The 19,260-nt window shown below is 38.7% G+C and overlaps 1 protein-coding gene across 3 annotated transcripts in view; it reads right to left on the bottom strand.

Annotated features, from left to right (window-relative positions):
- Positions 1-19,260, bottom strand: part of Mcc (MCC regulator of WNT signaling pathway) — a 466,079-nt gene that overhangs the window by 295,454 nt on the left and 151,365 nt on the right. The window contains exon 1 of one of the 3 annotated variants that reach the window (XM_058585987.1): positions 12,021-12,041. The exons of the other annotated variants lie outside the window; for them this stretch is intronic. The gene's annotated coding sequence lies outside the window, so the exon portion shown is untranslated. Of the gene's footprint in view, positions 1-12,020; positions 12,042-19,260 lie in introns of those variants that run through there. 3 annotated transcript variants of the gene reach the window in all.

Genomic DNA, 19,260 nt, shown 5'->3' with positions numbered 1-19,260 from the left:
TTCAAGCCTCAGCACCACGTAAAGATAAATAAATATGGGTATCATGTCCATCTACAACTAAAATATATATATAATTTTTTTAAAGAAGGTTCCAAAAGTTAAGGAGGTATTACAGAACTCCCTGCACCCAAGTGAAGCTTTTTCCTGATCTGAACAGAAGGACTAAAAGAGTACTAAAAAGAGAATTCTATTCCTGTAGTGTGATAGTCTTGCTTGATGTCACATGGGTGTGCCACCTGTAATCACTGTGCCTACCACCTGTAGCATTCCAGCCATGCTTTGGGAAAGTGTGCACCATTGGCTGAGCTTTGCTTTATTTTTTTTCTGTTAGTTGGAAGAAAGGAAGATAAAAATGAAGTGATTGGATCTGATTTTTTTTCCGAATCAAAATTCAACTGGAAGGAAACCAGATGTAGGCGTCCATGTATCGCTCAATTAAATATTCTATAGAACAAAATAGGGAACAAATTCAAAATTAAGCACAGACTTAAATTCTTACAAGACTCTAATGTCCCAAAGCCTTCAAGCATGTCAGCTCTAGGAACCACTGAAGATTATTAGCCAGGGAAGAACATCATTGTGCAAGCATTGCCATGTCCCTCCCTCTTACAAAGCTTTGCCTTGGAAAAGTCAAGCTGAAACTTCCTAGTGCCTTACCTAGTCCTGAATGAACCTGACTTGAAGAGTGGTCACCCAAAGATATTTCTGAGCATAATTTCCATCCTGGGTTTCTTACCTTCTATAAAAAGTACAGAACGACAGCATACCATTTGAATACCAAGATTCTTACCACAAAAAAATTGAAAAACCAAGTCCATCTCTCTCTCTCTCTCTCATACACACACACACACACACACACACACACACACACACATTATTTTAAAGAAATAAAACACTGAATTTCAGAAGCAGAGAAAGCAATGGACTAAGTGAGATCTATTTTGAAAATGAATTTAGTCATGTCAGGAAACAGGTTTTAACATGGTGATAAAATTGTACACAAGACAAGCCTGTTTAAGAAATGCATCAGAGTCAGTGAAAAAAAAAATTCAAAACTTAAATAGGAGCGACACAGTACTAACTGACAAAGCAGCCTGATAACCTAGAAGCCCTCTACTTGCTCCAAATATTTATATTTCTGAGGAAATACATGTTTAGTTTAGGAGTAGGAAAGCAAGTGCTTACATCTTAAATTTTCAGGAGCCAATACCTGGTTTAATTACTAGCAGAGTTCCTTGGCCAAACTACCACTTCCAAGAAAGGCAGTACCCTGATATACTACACGCACTTCTTCTTCTTCTTCTTCTTCTTCTTCTTCTTCTTTTTTTTTTTTTTTGGTACTGGAGATTTAACACTGGGGCACTTTACCCCTAAGCCACATTCCCAGCCCTTTTTATTTTTGAGGCTGGGTCTCACTAAGTTGTTTAGGGCCTCACTAGAATTTGTGCTCCTCCTGTATCAGCCTCCAAACTGCTGGGATTACAGGCATGTTCCACCACGCCTGGATACACCCACTTCTTTGCAATCCCATGGCCTGGCCCACTGACTGACATATAAACATTACTGAATGAAAACAATGGTGGGTAAATTCGTATATAGGCAACATCTTGCTCTTAAATATAATTTGGCTGGATTTTGGAAATGTGAAGACAGAGTTGGCTTGAATGCCAATCATTTCACCTCTCTATAGCAGAGCGTCAATATAACACTAATGATACTTTCTCAAATATTTTAGATATAATGTCCTGCACTTTCTTAGTTGACACATTATATAAATAGCTTTAGAATATTGAACTGCTCCAATTTTCTAAAGCTAAATTTTTAATTAAAAGAAAAAGCTTAGGCATGAAATGATATTTCATCATATACTCATGGTTCAACAATCATTTTGCTCTATTTTAGGGAAACAACCTCCCAACAATAAAACTGTAAAGGAATGAAAACAGAACCAAGAAGGTTAAGCAATTTCCATTTTAACTGAAATTTGAAAACACAGATCTATTTTTAATTTGAGGTTTAGAAATGAAACTAAAATATATATTTTCTACAGTCAAGTTTAATAACCAAAGTTTCTTTGTAAAATTAAAAAAATAGGAAAATAATTTTTAAAACAGGAAAAGCTTTATTCTCTGGGTCATATCATTTTAAGAAGCCTGGGCCCTATTTTCTCATCTTGGGTTTTACAACCTGAAGCAACTAGTTCTCTGCTCTTACTAATTTGAGGGAAAAGAGCTGTCAGGAAGTAAATGAAAACCTAACTCAGAGCCAACCTTCTGGATTTGAGAAGAACTACACCAGGAAAGCGCACAGGCCACATCAGGAACCGCCCTAGGAGGGCACTGTCATGTGATCAACACAAGGAAACATCTTCTCAGCTAGAACACCTCAGTTACAAGAAGATGCTGCCTCTCATTCCTGAACTTGCCTCTGGAAAAACAAATGTCCCCCTTTCTTCTGAAGTTCAAAAGGCTTCCTAAATGCAAAGTCCAGGTTAAGTACTAAAGAGCAATGTTCCTCAAAGTTCATCAAGCATGTGAGTCATCAGAAAGCTTGTTTAAATGCAGTGTTTGATTCACAAGGACTAGGGTGATGCCAAAATTTGTATTTCTAGCAAGTTCCCAGATCATTTGGATGCTGCTGATTTGCAGACAATCTTAGTGCACAACTGTGCCTTCCCAGACTTTACCATTAGTGGTAAAAACATGTAAATAAACATGTAACCATTCTAGTGTAACTTCAAATTATCCCTGATGTTTCCTATCTAATATGATTATAATAAATTTTCATTTGATGACTTACATATTAACTATATTGGAACAAATAATTATATAAAATTATTACAGAAAAAGATACAACAGATAAATCTGTTATGGACAGTTTCACTTTAAAACAACAAGGGAGAGAGAAAAAGAGTCAGGAAGTTAATCATAAGAAAACAAAAACCATACATTACAATTTCCTGATTAAAAAAGTGAAAAATGTTTCAGTAAATAAAGAGAAAATCTTTATTTATTTAAGGGATACCCTTAGTCCCTCCCATCCAATTATTCAATTAAAATTTCTTGGATGAAGTTGACATTAACCTGAGATGTTCATTTTATATCCATTCCTACCTCCCGTTTTAAGCAATTGGTTGACATAAGGATTTCCTATTTCTTCCATAAATATTTATTGAGCATCAACTGCATGTTAGGCACTGGTCTGAGCCCAGAGGACAGAGAGTAAGTGAATGGGGGACACAAACAATAAACACTTAAAAAATTAATGGGTGATTATTTTGTAAACATTTCCAGTTACTATTTACTTGTGATAGAAGATGCAGGACCAGCTTCCAAGACAGCCCACAATGGTTCTTGCAATGGTCCTAGTGTTCATGCCCTTGAATAGGCCCATTTCCAGCTAAACAGTGCTGGCTTGCAAACAACATTGCATAAATGATGGTGCATGGCTTCTGAAGCTAGGCCACCAGAGACTCTGTAGGTCTGCTGGCTCTGTTGGATCCCTTGCCCTGGAGGAATCTAGCTGCTCTGTTCTTGACAAAAATCATGCAGCCCTATGAAGAGATCCACATGAGAAGGAACTGTGGCTTCCTGCCCTCGACCAGCAGTCACTCTGGAAGCAGATTCTTCAGCCCTCTGATAATGCCATCCTTGCTGACAGCAATCCTGTGAGAAACCCAAAGCCAGAACCACCCAGTCAAACCACTCCTGGGTTCCTGATCCACAGAAACTGTATGAGGCAATAAATGTGTTGCATCAAGCCACTAAGATTTGGGGTAATTTGTTGAGTGAGAACAGATAACTAATACAGAAGAGAGGGTGGGAACACATCTACTTAACCAGTGTGGTCGGAAAGGCTTCTCTGAGGAGACATTTAAGGTGTGTCTGGGTAAAATGGAGCCAGCTCTGGGGTTTATAAGGTGGTGGCAGAACTGGGTGGCAGAACTGCATTCCTGAATAAAGGATCCAAGTAACAGTGTGGCCAGAGCAGTGCTAAAGGAGTGGGGAAGATGAGATCACAGAGGTGGTCTTGGCCTTATCTGGTAGGGCCTCTTATAAAGACTTCAAATGATATTCTTAACACACTGCAATGCTTTGATGAGTCTTTAACAGAAAACTAAAGTGATCCTTGCTGCTTAAAAACCTCACTTGGGCCGGGTGCAGTGGCACACGCCTGTAATCCCAAGGCTCCACAGGCTGAGGCAGCAGGATAGCTAGTTCAAAGCCAGAATCAGAAACCAGGTGTGGCCTTAAGCAACTCAGTGAGATCCTATCTCAAACTTTAAAAAAAGTGTGTGTGTGTGTGGGGGGGGGGGGCTGGAGATAAGGCTCAGAAGTTGAACCTCCTGGGTTTAATCCCGGGACCCCCCAAAATAAATAAAACCTCTCTTGGGCTGCAGCCTGGGGAGAACACCAATGCTCCGGCTGCTGTGTACTCTCCAGTTACTCTGAGGCTAAGAGAAGAATGACCAGGAAAGTTGAAAGTATTAGGAATTACACAAATGCATAATTACTATTAATATTGCTGTTGCTATTATTTTAGACCCAGGCCTGGTATGGCCTCTGCACTGTTATAGGGGAAGAAACACAGAGAGAGAAAAAGAGCAACAGGGATCTCTGCTGGCTTCTGTAAAAATGTGGAGCCCTTCCCAAGGCAGTCTCTGAACCTCACTAAACCTAATTCCAAACACAGAAGAAAAAGTTATGTACTTGCTAAGCCCAAGATGTTATACGGTACAAGCACACACTCAAGAACAAATATTTACCTTTTGGTTTAGGTGTGGTTTTTTAAAAACAAAATTTCCATTTTTTTTTTTTTTTTGCAGTTAGTGTTCATTGTGGAAAACGGCTCACTTATTATGAACATAATGTGCATTGCAGAAAAATAAATGTTCAAAAGAGATGAAACTAAAAATTAACAACGATCCCACTTATTCAAACGATCCCACTTGTTTCTATGTTGGTGAATATCCTTCTAGTGTTCCTATGCCTAAATGTGATATATGCTGGTTAAAACAAATTTTTTAAAAAAGTTTTTCTTGCCAGGTGCTGTGGTGCAACTCAGGAGGCTGAGATAGAAGGATTGCAAGTTTGAGGCCAGCCTCTGCAATATAGTGAGGCACTCAGCAACTTATTGAGAACCTGTTTCAAAATAAAAAGTGGTGGGGATGTAGCTCAGTGATAAGGCACCCCTGGGTTCAATCCCTAGTACTGGGGGGGGGGAAGGTTTCTTTTCTTCCTCTATTAAAAACCCATAAATGCTGATTTTAGGTAATTTGAAGATATAGAAAATATAAAGAAAAATTGTATCAATGGCATAAAATCCTTTTCCTTAGAAAAGTAAAATAAAAGTTTAAAATTTGAGGGTTGTTCACTATGAGGAGGGTTTGTTAATTTGATTAATTAATTTATTTTAGTTAATTTACATTTTTGCAGTGCTGGGCATTGAACTCTACACATGGAACATGGAGCTTTGTGCATGCCAGACAAGTGCTTTACCAGTGAGCATCAACCCTTACCCTGCTGGGCACTTCATATACCAAGAAAATTAATTTAGGGAGGTAGGAAAGAAAGGTGTGTTGTGATAATAGTGGGAGAAAATTCCCTTCTCACCACAAATCCTAATAGACAACAGCCCTCTGAAATATATTTGAGGGTTAGTATTTAAAGAGATAGAGAAAATTTTAGAAATTTACACAATAAGAATGCTCAAACTAGGGGCTAGGGCTGTAGCTCAGTGGTAGAGTGCCTGCCTTGCATGTGTGAGGCACTGGATTCGATCCTCAGCACCACATGGAAATAAATAAAGATATTGTTTCCATCTACAACTAAAAAAAAAAAAATTAAAAAAAAAGAATGCTCAAACTAGCTAGGTGCAGTGGCACATGCATGTAATCCCAGCAGCTCAGAAGGTTGAGACAGGAGGATAGCGAGTTCAAAGCCAGCCTCAGCAACATCGAGGTGCTAAGCAACTCAGTGAGACCCTTTCTCTAAATAAGCTGGAGATGTGACTGGGTGCCCGTGAGTTCAATCCCGGGTACAAAAAAAAAAAAAAAAAAAAGAAGAAGAATGCTTAAATTAAAAACAAACTAAACACAAAAAAAACCTATCTGGAAAAGTGTATTAAATTCTAGGTGTTTTCATCTTAGGTTTTTCTTAATATTTCTACTGATCATGAAATAAAGACATCATGGACATCAGCTGTTCCTTTTCTCATGTGACTCTCTAGACTTCCCTGCTAAATCCTCTGCTGCTCTTAGGCAATCACCCAGAATCATAAGCAGTGTGGGCCCAGAGAAAGTAATCTCAGTGATAATATTGAATATTTTATTGAACAACTGAAATTAATTTACTTAATGGAAAGCATTACAGAACATGGTGCCATTCCAATTGAGGTTCAATTCATTTGAAGGCAGACTTTCAAGAAAGTTAAATCTGTTATTTTGCTTATAAAAGGAGTCATTCCACAGTTGACTCTCTAAGGAATTTAAAACCTTTGATCCACAGCCAATGCTGATATGATTTTACCTCTCTGATACTAAAGTTACCTTTTTGGATTCAATGGAAATCATTTTTAGCCAACAAGGTCTACCAGAGACAGGATCTTAATGCACCTGGACTCTGGAAAACTGAGTGGGGAATTTAGCCTCCAGAGTAAAAGGTAACATGAGATGTACTGGAGGTGGGGGAGAGAATGGGGAGGAGTGAGCAACTACATGAATTAGGGCTTCATTTATACTTTTGGCTGCAAATTAGATGTTTTGTCTAGACTAAACCCATTAGCAGGTGCAAGTAGGAAAAAATGTATTTGAATGTGGTATGGTTTGAATTTCTCACATCTAAATCTGAATCAAGATAAGAATAATACGGGGCACACCAAAAACCCCAAATAGAACCAGTGCTGTCTGGTTAAAAGTGATTTGTTTCCACAGTAAAGGGAAAGTTAAGACACATAATAGGAAACCACTATATATTATTTATGTATAGTTTGGGTGATAAGTACATTTGTGCTGCTATAACAAAATATCTAAGACCAGGTAATATAAAGAACAGAAATTTAGAGGCTGGGGTTGTGGCTCAGTGGTAGAGTGCTTACTTCATACACGTGAGGCACTGAGTTCGATTCTCAGCTTTTCATAAAACTGAAATAAATGTATTGTGTTCACCTACAGCTAAAAAAATATTTTAAAGAAGAACAGAAATTCATTTCTCACAGTTCTGGAGGCTTGGCAGTCCAAGATCAAGGTGCTAAGGTCTTCCAAGATGGCACCTTGTTGCTGTATCCTCTGGAGAATGCCAACTGCAGTGTCCTCACATGGCAGAAGGGATGGAATGTCAAAAGGGCCTCAGCTAGTTCCCTCCAGCTCTTTTACTATAAATACCCTCTAGACTGAATCACTTCCCCCTAGAACCCTATCTCTCAATACCACCACAAAGGAGAATACATTTCAACATGAATTTTGGAGCAGGCATATTCAAGCCATATTGTTTAATATGGTGCTACATAAAGTTTATGATAAATTGTCCATAGTTCTCACAACAGTGTATAGACTCAGTTATTTTCAACATTCTTTTTATCTTGATGATTTCCTGTGTTAATGTATCCCTTCAAGTATTATGTTAAACAAAAGTTATTTTATAGTACACATAAAATGTCTGAATTGGAGTGCATTATATCCGTCTGTTTAGAGTAACGATTCTGTAAATGGTTCCTCACTTCAGAATTCTGTCAGGAAGGCCTGTTCATATTAAGGAAATGAACATTTTAGTCCCACAGACTTTCTCTTAAGAAGAGTCTTGTTTCCTCAAAAGGAACACTTCCATTAACCACGTGGAATTTTGTAAGATGCTAAGGCCATGTTCCTAAATCACAGGAGGCTCCTGAATCAAAGCACATAATATTAGGAAAGGAACCTGCTCCCTGTTGGGAAGGAAGACAAAGGGAAGGTGAGTGAGCAAGGGCCCTGCTGGGGAGAAGAGCATAAAGGCAGAGGTGTCCAGAGGGCAGAAGTGTCCAACAGGGACTATGAGGTATCTTGCTTAAAAATAAGGGCGGGGGCTTCCATGTGATATCCATCTCCTTCTCCACATCCTCATTGCTTAATAAAATCCATATTGCTCACTCATTCTATTGTGATTCTATCTTCCTCACTGAGTTTCATATCTGTGTTGCAATGAGGCAAAAAACAAATGAAATGGGCAGGAACTGAATCTGAAGGACAAAGGGGCAGGGGATTTGGATTATTAAAATAATCATAATTAGGGCTGGGGTTGTGGATCAGTGGTAGAGTGCTCGCCTAGCACGTGGGTTTGATCCTCAGCGCCACATAAAAATAAATAAATAAAGGTATTGTGTCCAACTATAACTAAAAAATAAGTATTTGAAAATAACAATCATGGGGCTGGGGATGTGGCTCAAGTGGTAGCGCGCTCGCCTGGCATGCGTGCGGCCCGGGTTCGATCCTCAGCACCACATACAAACAAAGATGTTGTGTCCACCGAAAAATAAATGAATAAATATTTAAAAAAAAAAAAGAAAATAACAATCATAACTAGTTCTCGGTATGAAATTTATTCTGACGTCTATAAACATGGAATAAAACCTAACAACAAATGACTGTTCTTCTCAATATAAGAAGAATTGATGCCATAATCCGTAAATCTATTGATCCTTTTCTGCTGTGTACCTGGCAATGTTTACTTCTTGAGCTTGTCTGGATGGCAGTCTTACAAACAAGCAGGGTCTTACCCTCTCCTGGGAGGAAGGAATGGTATGGTCAATGGTGGCTTATGGAGCACTAGGCTTGAAGAGTGCCTGGCTGTCAGAGAATTAAATGAGATGATATCGGCAAGGCCCTTCTGGCAATTACCTGAATGTACTAAACAAGCAATGAATGTGACCAGTTATTCTCAGGAATAATAGTAGGACACATAAGTCCTTTCTGCTTTTGTTTCTGGTGAAAGGTTCAGCTGATCCATGGCATGAGACTATTTCTTCAAAGACACAAGGGAGTCGGGATTGGGGAAGAATTACTCCTCTGTCCCTGGACAATCTCCTGGGAACCTGAGGTGGTGTTCTTTCTTGTTACTAGCTCTTTTTCCTCTCCACTTTTAAGTCTAGCTGAAGAAAGCTCCAGTATTCCTGGCAATTAGATTGAGATCTCTGGGTTCCAAAGGATCTTTGATAGATGCCTCTAACTGCATCAAGGCAGCAGGTGTAAATTGACAGGTGTATTTATCTCAGCATTTAATGCTAATCCCTCCTGTCATCTAAGGACAAATAACTACACAACCATGTCAGAAAGTCCCAACATAAATCCATGAAGGGTTTTAATTACTCTCTACTGACAATCAGAGAAATGAAAACCGTGTATATGTGTGTGTGTGTGTGTGTGTGTGTGTGTGTCAGAGAGAGAGATATGATACCACCAGGCTGTCCACAGAAAGATCAGGGCATCATTTCTGTCCCTATAACGGAGTAAGGCAGGAACCCACATCCTGTTGGAGTTCAGCCTGTTGGAGAGAGCAGAGCATCATCTATAGGGGGGTTAGAAGAAGGGACAGTTTCTCCCATGGCTCTGCCTGCAGCATCCTCCATTCCCTTGGATGCAAACAAATGAGTGACTACAAGCTCAAGCCGTGGAGTCAGATTAACCTAGGTTTACACCTTATCTCATCTACTACATCCTCACTGTTTAATCCCAGAGGACCTCTCTAATCCTTGATTTTCTCATCGGTAAGTGGGGATCATAACTATAAGTACAACACAAGGTTGTTGTGAAGTTTGAGCACAGTCATCTATGTTTATCTTCCACAATATGAACACAGTATGTAGCATACAACAGCACTCAATACACATTAGCAATCTCAAGAGAAATATAGGAGTCCCCAGCCCCTGTGTGATAAAACACAGGCAGCTACAGGTTCCAGGTGTCCCTCCTCCCACCCAGGTCTATGGTTGGGTGAGTCCAAAGAAGAGCATCTCATCTCCTTGCCTGAGCCCAAGAGTGACACAGCAAACAAACACCTTCACACACACACACACACACACACACACACACACCTGCTGTAGATTTCAAATTTTTTAATTTTGATTTTCAAAATTCAAAAGCAAATCCCTTCAACATCATTCTCTATATAACTTTTATTATAAAACCAGGGACCCACACATCCAGTTTCAGGGGGTTATTCCTTTCAAAGAAACAATCCAATAACCAAATGTGATTAAAAAATAAATCAGACCCTTTATTTAGGATCCTCATATTCTATCAAAGGCAGACTCCCAAATAATCCCCTGACATTCTTCTCAATGGCCCTTTGCTTTCCTCTTGAAATCCATTGCTAGTCTTCCACACTGGAACTTCTCTCTTCTCTACCCTACACTCTGCAAAACACATAGCCTAGTGACTTTACCCTCGCTTTCCACTCCCTTCCCCAGCCAGTTCCTTTGGTATAAGAGATCAGCTTATCTCTCTTCCAGCAACCAGGACTCTCTCCTACTTAGAAGAGGGCATGAGAGTAAAACTGAGTGAGCTCAAACACTTCTCTTTAGTAAGAAGGAAGCAGCTCTGCAGACTGGTACAAGCACATAGGAAATAAAAGAAAAGCCCCTGCACCTTTCTTCTCCTTCATTCATTCATTCTTTCTTTCTTTCTTTTGTATTTAGTTTTTATTTTTTGTAGCTGTACAGCATGTCTTCATTTTGTTTATTTTTATGAAGTGCTAAGAATCAAACCTTGTACCTAACACATGCAAGGCAAAGTGCTCTGCCACTGAGCTACAGCCCCAGTCCTTCTCCTTCATTCTTGATCCACTACTATTATCAAATACAAAGACAGAAAACCTTAGTACCCTAAATTAGGACTATATGTATCCTATCGCCCTTTTGCCTATTCTTAAAAAAAAAAAGTGTCATTAAAATGTTAACAAGGACTCTACTGTTAAAGCCCCATTGAGATAAGTCACTGGAAGGAGGGTGGAGAAGAAAGGACAAGGAATGATAGGGTGCTCAGACAGCTCATCTGTTTTTATAAAACATTTCCGACAGAAGTAGCATTTGCATTGTGTGGAGGAGACTCCTCTTCCCCTCGCCTACACAAAAGTAAAGGCAGAGAGATGCTGAGAAAGTGGTAAGTTGTCAGGTATCTACATATGGGACCACTGCCCTCTAGTGTGTGCTTAAAATTCTTCAAAATACTATTCTTAGAGATCTTACCCCCCAAATAGTAGAGAACAGAAAAAATATGAACCTATATTGAACTATCCAACAGAATGATTTTTTAAAAATAATTCAACTTAATAAAACAGTGCTATCTGATGACTTCCTACTACCTCACGAACTGTTGGTGGTTGTACTCTTTATAAGACCCTAAGAAGTGGATGCCTTGTTTCAGTTCAACAGATTGCCAAAAGGCAAGAAATATGAGAAGTATTTCACAGCCAAGGTGGCATAGGTACCACCGGCCAATCAGAATGCCAAAGATCACCCAGCAGTGATACTACCTCCCTCCAGTGGATGCTGAATCATGGGGAAGTTGAGGGTTCCTGGGAGAAAGCCCAGGTCCAGAAAGAGTAGGGAACCTGGTACAGTTGAACATCAACTCTTCCACGGGGCTTAGAGGAGATAACAACAACCCAGTACTGCCCAGCACGAAAGAGTCCAACAGCGAGGATCCTAAGGAGGACACAGGGCTCCCAAATTTCCTCCCAGTAGATGTTCTTCCTTTTGCTAATGACCAGGGACTTCCCCTAGTCCAAGGTGGAGGTGCGGTGGTATCAGTTGTGGGCATCAGGAAACCTACCCTCAAGTCTTGGTCCTCCTACTTCCTCCCAACAACATTAGACAGATTTTTTACTTGGGCCTCCATATCCCTGTTTTCCAAATGGATGGGTTGACAGGTGTTTTTCAAGGACTCTTTCTTTCATCTGTAGGCAGAAATTATCATCTGTTTTCATGATCTGGGTTTCTGTGTTCTACATACCAAATTATTCCATATAATGTTTAATGCCAATACCACCAACCTTGAAACAAGTGATTAGTAAATATCTTCAAATCTTCTTGAGAGATCTCTTTTCTTCAGAATTTTTTCTAGTTTCTGTTTTCAAATATCACTTCAAATTTATCCACTTGTACAAGCATTCAAGATTTGTTACTGTTAATGAGATATGAAAATAGCAATAGCAACCATTATTGTTTATTGAGTACTTATTCTCACCAGGAATTGTATTAAGCACTTTGTATGCCTTATCTCATTTGATTCCTGTCACAGCCATATGAGGAAAATATTATCATTATCTCTCTTTTATGAAAATGAAGAATCTGAAAAAGGTCAAATGACTTGTCCAAACTCTTGACATAAAAGCCCTCCTTGAGAGACTGGGGTTGTGGCTCAGTAGTAGAGCACTTGCCCAGCATGTGTGAGGCACTGGGTTTGATTCTCAGCATCCATGTAAATAAATGAAAAAAAATAAAGTTCCATCAACATCAAAAAAAAAAAAAAAAAAAAAAGCCCTCCTTGTGAATCGCTAAAGTCCACATCCTTAGTTACTCTACTAGAGAACTTCATCCATGCCAAGTTCCTACCAGTTAGTGGAGAAATGTGAAAGACAAAATAACTTCATCCTTGCATAAAGTTAAATTCAGTTTTTCATTTACTCACTTATTTGGGGAGAGAGAGGGAGAAAACAGTAGGTACTACTTACTTTGGAGTTTGAAAGTCCTTTCTTTGATGAAATGATGGTGGTATTAGTTTAAAGATTGGCAACACGAAAAGTTGGCAAGGCTCAATCTTTTGAAATGCTACTGGTCCATGAAATCACAACATCTGCGAGTATGAACATCATGTATGAACAGTGCTGTGCAGGTACCCTGTCCATTCCCAAGCCTCAAAGCACATGAAGGGTGTGGAGCTTGCCTTTTGTAGACTTTGTTAGGGATAGTTACTTATTGGTAAGGAGAGGCCTATGCTCCCTTCACAGTCTAACTTGGACACAAAAGAAAAAGAAGGGGATTTCCCTGGTGGCTCTGTAAGCTACTCACTCCTTCCACTTGTGACAGAGATATAGAAGACAGACGTTAAAAAGGAAAGAGGAAAAAAATCAGAGTAAGCTCAGATTCTGCTAAACAAGGACAAAGAACCTCTCTGGAAAAAAAAGTAACTTAAGGCACAGATTCTGCACTGTGGGTTTTATACTAATAATAGCAATAACAATAACAGCACAAATTCTTTAAGTACATCTTTATGTCCACAAATGAATCGGAAAAGATTTTTGTCACATTTAAAGTCCTTTCCAAAAAGTTTTATAATTTCATTAGGATGTTAGAGCTTAATCTCTTTATGCCTGCAGAGTATTTTAGAGATTAAAAGCGCTTATGAAGATTTTAATAACTCAATATTTGTGGAGAATTAGAATACACCATAATAAATCATCTCTGTACGGTTTTGGAAATCTCTCAAATGGCCAATAAATATCCAAAGAAATAATTTTTCCTTACTTATGCTATTTTTTTTGACAACTGCTGTGTACTTCAATACTTTATAAAAGTGTGAATTAACTCTAAGTACATGTATGAAGACACGAATGGTGTGATTCTACTTTTTGTACAACCAGAGACATGAAAAATTGTGCTCTATATGTATACTATGAATTGAAATGCCTTCCACTGTCATGTATAACAAATTAGAATAAATAAATAAATTTAAAATTTAAACAAAATGCTAGTTTTGCATTTACTTCCTTTTCTCTTTTACATTGACAAAGCCTTGACCTCAGGTGACTTGTTTGTAAAACCTGGCAGAGTTTGACACTGTTAGTTCCAAGTTTCTCCCAGTGATATAATGGATGTTTTGGGAGATAAGAAGTTTACAGGTCTTTATGTTTCATTCTATTCTTTCTGAGAAGTGCCAGCTTCAGGACCTAAATTAGAGACAGAGAGGGCCATGTCGTAGAAGGGAGGTGAGAGTGAAGAGGGAGAGGAAGAGATTAAAAACAAAGAACAAAAGGATGTAAGTCCTCAGTGAGAAATAAGACAGAGTCAGGAGATTGATTGGGTCTGGCCTAATCCAAAGGTCACACCTGGGGATAACTTAGACTGAAACTATGAATGCTTGCTTCCTTTAACTACTATCTAGCGCTCTGTTTTCATCAGCCATAAACAAACAAAAAGAGAGTGGAGGGTCACAGTTTTCCAAAAAGGGAAAATATTACTTTTATATTAAAACAGAACCAATATTTTATCAAGATTTATTTAGTTCATTGAGGAACCCAACAGGATGATATAGCTGATTCAAAGACGGATAGAAGACACTGGTAAATATAGTCAGGGAAAAAAAGAATGATGGAAGATGGAAAAGTTACAAAATGGTTATTCTATTACCAGGGCAAATAAAATATAACATTTGGGTTTATCTTCAAGAAGTAGTTTATAACTCTACCAAAAATCATTGATAACTTACCAACCTTCTTCAAATTAACATCTAAATTGATAGAATCTGGGCCCTTGTTAATAGTAAATAGGAAGCCAAGTTAAGCCACATCTCCTGACATATCAGGTGTTTTAATATAACTTAGAAAGGACACTCAGCAATCTATTTGCTTTATTTCCATTTTTTTTGGATAACTCTCATTAAGAGTTTTCAAAGCATGCCTATAATACATGCCTATAATATGGCTCAGAAGGCTGAGGCAGAGGATGATTTTGAGTTCCAAGCCAGCCTCAGCAACTTAGCAAGGCCTTACGCAGTGTAGTGAAACCCTGTCTCAAAAAATAAAAAGGACTGAGGATGTGGCTCAATGGCTAAGTGCCCCTGGGTTCAATCCCTAGTACCAAAATACTCCCAAACAAAAAACAAAAACAAGAGTTTTCAAACAACCCCCTTGATTCTAAAACAGCAAGGTAGCAAATCTGGATGAGAGAGTATAACAAAGATGATAGCAATTGGAAAATGTAAAACACAAAACACACAAACAAACAAAAAAAAGCCCTTAGTATCTTATAATTGGAGTGAAGAAAAGAGGAAACTAACCAAAAACTAATGTGAAACACAAGAATTGATCAAGTGGTTAAACCAAAAAAGAAGACCCTAGTCTACCTCACCGCTGCTACACAAATTCCTCATTCATTTACAAACATTTTAAAGATGGTTCTGTACTGGCAGAAATGTGCAGATTTGAAGTGTTCTCCAAAGTATCATAACTATGAATGTTGCATCAAAAAAAGTTAACTATATTAACAATTATGATCACATATCAGATTAGCATGATAATAGATACAATTCTAATTCAACTTCCAATTCGTAAATCTTATTAACAGCTTAAAGGAAAGAAAGAAAAAGGGGCTTAGAGTTTCTGACTGTTGGATATACAGAATAGCAAAACTTGCTATGCCTTTGTTTGTGTTCTGCTGGGGATCAAACTCAGGGCCTCATGCATGCTAGCCAAGCACTATGTTGGTTTTAAAATTTGTGTAATTTTACTTGCGCAACTTGTGACTATCTTTTTTTCTCCTTTAAAGATATAAATTACTTTTGCATAAATAAATAAATAAACCCTTAGGAACAAAACTACATCTTCAAATAGGCAAAGTTGGAGTCAAATTAAATAAAAAGGAAGAAAGGCAGCCTTGAGCAGCAGAGTAAGACATCACTATCTTCATCTGCTTGGAAATGAGGCCCACTCTGCCCATCTGTGCATATAAACGCCATCATAGTCATCATTTGAAACATTAGAGGGAAACATGAAACAGGGCACTTCCCCACAGAGGGCTGGGATGTGAGATAGTTAATAGTACAAAGCCCAATGTCTCTTTCTCTACATAGCCAAATTCTATTACAAAATTAGTGAATCATTTGGATGTAGCAATTCAAGGTTTTGAAATTTCTAGATTATATCTTAGTCCTTTAAAAAAATCCATATTTTATTTTTACTGTCCTGAAAACCTAAAAGATGAAGAGCAAGTCCTGTGCTGGAAACTTTCTTGTTCTTTGACACTGGACAATGCCCAGAAGAGGGTGCTCATGGAACAATCAGCCTTGCTCTGACCACAAAGCCAGGACACATCCTCTAGGCCAAAGGTTTCAACATGGCCATCCAGAATTTGGCAACTCTGCAATGATTGAACATCTTAAAATTACAGAAGGAGAAATTAAAAATTCCCTATATGAAAAGCAATTTAGGGATACATAAAAAATATTGGGCTGGGAGTGTAGCTCAGTGGTAGACCACTTCTGTAGCATGCATGAGATGCTGGGTTTGGTCCCCAGTATCCCCACCCACACACACACACACACACACACACAAAGTGAAAACCATGCAAATAAGGGAAGATGGGGAGACAAATGACAACTTAATTTTCATCAACTCTATTGTATTGGTTCAGGTACTTTATATCATGTGCATAGTTTCTTTGATAGTATAATTTTAATAAAATAATAAAATTAATTTATTAATAAAATAATAATGCTAATAATACTTTAAAAAGTAATATGGATGAAGGAATCTATCTAGAATTTGATATTTTGCTCAGGAATTTTATCAGTTCTATATCTAAAAAAATGAAGCAGTTATAGTTTATGCTTTAAAGTACTTAAATATATCACTATTCAAAATTCATAACATTACAATTTATACTTGCACTTTTCTCTGGGAATCTGAATCTTTGGAAATAAAATCTATCAGAGAACAGGCAGCATATTTTCCCAATGCAACCCCTCTCTACCAAACTCCTACAGTATCTCGGGTTGCTTTGCTCATAGTACTCTAAATAGGGCTCAGATTGTACTGGCAATTTCACTCATGTTCTGTGGTGGTTTGGTACTCAGTCAATTCAGTTATGTTGGAGCCATGTTTCCTGAGTTCTCTTTGTGTATGGTTCTGTGCAGCCATGGGAAACATTCTATGGTAAATACAGAGGATAGGAATGAAGAAGTCATAGTTCTTATCTTCTGAAAGTTGATACAGAACACTGTTTTATGCTGCTATGGCAGAATGCCTGAGATTTGGTAATTTATAATGAGCACATGCTTCATAACTTACAATCTAGAGTCTGAGAAGTCCAACAAGATGGTTGCATTTGGCAAGGGCCTTCTCAGTGCATCATCACATGGCAGAAAGTGGAAGGGCAAAGAGAGAGAAATAAATAAAGGGAAATAAATAAAGCTGTGTGTGCTCACTTAAGAGAATCCCTAATGAGAATTGGATCATTAATGAAAATATAGGCACCAAAGTCCTGTAACAGTGCTATTTTTCTCAATGAGTGGAAAAAATTTTAAAAACAATATTAAAATTAAAATACCATTTGAATTCACAAACCTTATAATGACTTTGGGCCCTATGGTTGAGAGTGTCCAGGCCCCCATTCTTCATCCTTTTCATAATGACAATATTCCCCCTTTCATAATGGCAATATTCCAATCACCTCTTAAAAGTCTCACTATTTAGAACTGTTATATGACAATTACATTCAACATGCATTTTGGAGGGGACAAATATTCGACCCATACAGATACCAAGCACAGTGGCAGTCTGAACACACTGTTGTTAACCTACTGCTTAAAAGTTGATGTACCAGGCTCCAGCTCCCACCAGATTTCCTCCTTCAATTTCTTGGAGTCCTGGGCGAAGTGTGTGTACTATTCCTTGACAAAGGGCACCATTTCCTCTTGTAGGGCACCCACAGCCGGTTGGTTGTGGAAAGAGACAGAAGTGGGTTCTCATTTGTTCTTGCTTTCCAGCTTTCATTCTTAGCTGCTAATCTGATGGACCTATAGTAACTTCAGGTTTAATACTAGATGCAGAATCAATAACTTGCATAGACTGCATCACCAGCTCCCATATTTGTGTAAGGTCTAGCTCCTACAATAAATCCCTTAATCTAAATCACAGATAGATATCCTGCTACCCAGATAAAATCATGGCTGCTACAGGGGCTCTATTTACAACACCACTTGTTGCCTTTTTATTTTGAACAGTATGTTAAGTCCCAAAGTTGTGGTACCTACTGTCTTAAGTAGAAGGAGAAGACAAGTTTTTGGTGGTCAGAGAAAAAGAACACTTACAAAGGCAAAAGGTTGTGTAGGAAGCACTCAGAAGCTTCTCAATGCTAACAATGCCTGTGCCAGTTACTGGTTTGGTGTCTCTCATCTCCAATCCACCTTTGTGGGTTTTGCAATACTAGGACTGGACTCTGTCAATAGAGGGCGCTGGAGGGACATTGGAGGAAGAAGGGAATTCCCGCCTTGACTGTTGCTCTTCTCTGCTTGCACCTGTGGTGAGTGGAAGCCAGCAATGCAGGACATCCACAGGCCCTCACTCCTCATAAGTTTCAGTGGCACCATGTGGGGGGGCCTCTTGGTGGATTCTGCGACCATTTCAGCAGGCTCCCCAGTGAATTCTTTTGGCAGTTCTGTGGACACCTTCCTCATGACACTCGATGGGTCCTGTAGATGCCCTAATGGGTGGCATCCCAGCAGCTGGAGTGATGCTCTAGGGGGTTGGTTTCCTGATCGCCAGCCCTGGCCTGAAGCCTCTTAGAGAATTCCTCTGCTGTCCATTGGGCACAGCCATTTCCCTCTGCAGCGTCTGAATCAGCTCTGGGTAAAGGATAAGACCCTTCCAAATCTGTCCTGTCCTTGGGCTCTCTACTTCAACCTTAGATGGAGGGGCTCTCTTTCTGTGTGCTATTCCTCTATTCATTAAAAGCTTTCTTTACCCCTTAGTAGGTAACTTCTGCTCCTAGTTAACAATTCTTTATTCTAAACCGTCCCTGTGTGAATTATTGCGTGCATTCTCTTTCCTAACTGGACACCGGTAAATGCCTTTTACTCTTAATAGTTTTTCCTTTTTTAAAAAAAAAAACAAAACAGAATTTAATTTTATTAGTTCAGGAATTTGTTTTAGAAGAAACAAATTATTTTAATGTGATTTTATTAAAAAAAAAAGAATTGCTCAAGTGTGCAGCTGAAAGAGGCTATTTGCTTTCTTTGCCACATGTCAGGGGTATTCCTCAAATCACGATCCATGGATCCCTGTGAGCAGACCCTGAGTCAACTCCGACTGAAAAAAATCACCCCAAACCCAAGAGTTAACACAACAATTATTATTTCTCACTTGTCTGACAGGAAGACTCCAAAGTTACATCACAAATGGTAAAGATGTGGGAAGGGATGAAGAATGGGGGCCTGGACACTCTCAACCACAGGGCCCAAAGACATTATTAAGGTTTGTGAATTCAAATGGTATTAATTGTTTTTAATTTTTTTTC

This window comes from Marmota monax, unplaced genomic scaffold (genome assembly GCF_021218885.2).
Source record: "Marmota monax isolate L192 unplaced genomic scaffold, Marmota_monax_Labrador192_F-V1.1 WCK01_AAM20220418_F8-fsc00097, whole genome shotgun sequence".
Lineage (NCBI taxonomy): Eukaryota > Metazoa > Chordata > Mammalia > Rodentia > Sciuridae > Marmota > Marmota monax.
The sequence above is the reverse complement of the archived record's forward strand: the minus strand, read 5'-3'. Positions and strand labels throughout refer to the sequence as shown.